Source organism: Medicago sativa, chromosome 8 (assembly GCF_051527215.1).
Source record: "Medicago sativa cultivar Bolivia chromosome 8, Bolivia_mono, whole genome shotgun sequence".
NCBI classification, from domain to species: Eukaryota; Viridiplantae; Streptophyta; class Magnoliopsida; order Fabales; family Fabaceae; genus Medicago; species Medicago sativa.
Window position 1 is genome coordinate 84,536,686 of NC_140756.1, and position 2,508 is coordinate 84,539,193.

At 39.9% G+C, this 2,508-nt stretch overlaps 1 pseudogene across 1 annotated transcript; it reads left to right on the forward strand.

Moving 5' to 3' along the window:
- Positions 1-263: 263 nt before the first annotated feature.
- LOC146902463 (UDP-glucosyl transferase 73CC6 pseudogene) lies at positions 264-2,071 on the forward strand (annotated as a pseudogene). Its single transcript, XR_015022875.1, has one exon. The product of XR_015022875.1 is annotated as a UDP-glucosyl transferase 73CC6 pseudogene (transcript).
- Positions 2,072-2,508: the final 437 nt, after the last annotated feature.

The window sequence follows — 2,508 nt, forward strand, 5'->3', positions numbered from 1 at the left end:
TTAACCCAGACCAAAATTTCCTCATTAATAGGCTCCACATTCTGCAATTCTAATTTAATGAATCAAGCATTATAATTGACATGAATAAGAAACAACGCACGCGGGACGCGAGGTTGAATAAAATATTGACCAACTTGCAAGCAAATCTTATCTTTGATTCATTATACCCTTGATATATCGTACTCCCACGTGCAATAAACAAACAACATTAATTGACAAAAAAAAAAAAAAACAACATTAATCACTCTTGCACAGATAATAATACGGTTTAACTTGCAGCACATGCTAATGCAAAGGAAAATCATCACCCGCTAAGCTAGTTGATTTATTATTTTTACTCAGGCCAACCAGAGTTAGGATCCTCTCCATTTGTTGGACATTAAAAGCAATAGCAGAAACAATTACTAGCTACTACAATACCTCTCTCATCATCACGTTCATTCTACTTGAAGAAAAAACAAAGATGGATATGGAAGAAGGAGAAGAGAAAGCACTTAATATCTACTTCATACCTTACTTAGCTCCTGGTCATATGATCCCTTTATGTGACATAGCAACTCTCTTTGCCTTACGCCGTCAAAAAGTCACCATCATAACCACACCTTCCAACGCTCAAATCCTTGGCAAATCTATCCCTTTAAACCAACACCTCCGTATTCACACTGTTCCATTTCCTTCACAAGCAGTAGGCCTCCCCGATGGTGTCGAACCCCTCTTCACCACCACCGACCTCAACAACCTCACCAAAATCTATCAAGCTGCCACTCTACTCCGACCACCCATCCAACACTTCATGGAGCAGCACCCACCAGATTGCATCGTGGCTGATTTCATGTATCCTTGGGTTCATGAACTTGCAAACAAGCTACAAATTCCTAGACTTGCTTTCAACGGTTTCTCTCTGTTTGCTATTTGTGCCATGGAATCTGTTAAAGCACACTCTCTTTATGAATCTGCTTCTTTTGTAATTCCTCATCTTCCTCATTCTATTGCCATGAATGCAGCACCACCGAAGCAGCTGAGTAAATTGTTGGAAGCGCTTCTTGAGACGGTTTTCAAAAGTAACGGAATCCTTGTCAACAATTTTGCTGAACTTGACGGTGAAGAGTATATCGAACACTACGAGAAAACTACTTGTCACAAAGCTTGGCATCTTGGTCCAGCTTCTCTTATTCGCAGAACTATTCAAGAGAAAGCAGAGAGAGGAGAAGAGAGTGTTGTGAGTGTGCACGAGTGTTTGAGTTGGCTTAACTCGGAACATGATAGCTCGGTGGTGTACATATGCTTTGGAAGCCGATGTCATTTTCCGGATAAACAACTTTATGAGATTGCATGCGGGATTGAAGCATCGAGTCACAAATTCGTATGGGTTGTTCCTGAAAAGAAACGAACGGAGCATGACAATGAAGAGGAGAAAGAAAAATGGTTGCCAAAGGGGTTTGAAGAGAGAATTATTGGAAAGAAGAAGGCTATGATTATTAGGGGTTGGGCCCCACAGGTTATGATTCTGAGCCACACAGCCGTGGGTGCATTTATGACACATTGTGGGTGGAATTCCACTGTTGAGGCAGTTAGCGCAGGGGTTCCAATGATCACGTGGCCGATGCATGGAGAACAATTTTACAATGAGAAGTTGATAACACAGGTGCATGGGATTGGGGTGGAGGTCGGTGCAACGGAATGGAGCTCAACTGGTATTGGGGAAAGAGAGAAGGTGGTTTGGAGGGATAATATTGAGAAGGCTGTGAAGCGATTGATGGACGGTGGTGATGAAGCTGAGAAAATCAGACAACATGCTCGAGAGTTTGGGGAGAAAGCTAAACATGCAATTCAAGAAGGTGGTTCATCTCATTCGAATTTAACAGCTGTGGTTAATTATCTTAAAAGATTGAGGGACAACAAACCTCTAATCTAGAAGTCATTTTTGTTTATTTATCTATGCGTATGACACATAAATGTAGTCTATTATTTTGAGTACTATCCACCAAAAATAAAATATCATTTTTTGGTACAAAATAGTGAAAAAGGTACCCCTATTGAGAGAATGAAATAAATGAAATTATATCATAAATGACGCTTTGGTATCAAATCGTGAAATTGATTTATATATGAGTTGTGCTATACACAATGAAGAGTTTATTCACGAAAACATCAGGACTTGTGATGTTATCTGTTAAAGGCTCCCACTTTAATCTTTGACTAGTGGAAAACACGGCAACTAGTTGTGAATTAGCCAATCATATGACTTCGCGATGCTCTCGGGCCAATATCTCTCGAGATGTTTAGAATTTTCTTTTATATATCTATCTATATTCTTAAAATACGTGATTTGGTGGAAATCATACTCTAAGGCTATGGTACCATTGAGTGTATAGCTAGTCAATCAAATAGTTATTGTTCTGGACCGAGCAAATGCTCTAAGGTCCATTTGCATAAGCTCAATACCAAACAGACCAAAATCCAACATTTAGGATACTTTACTCGCAACACAACCCTTCCCCGCGAGAG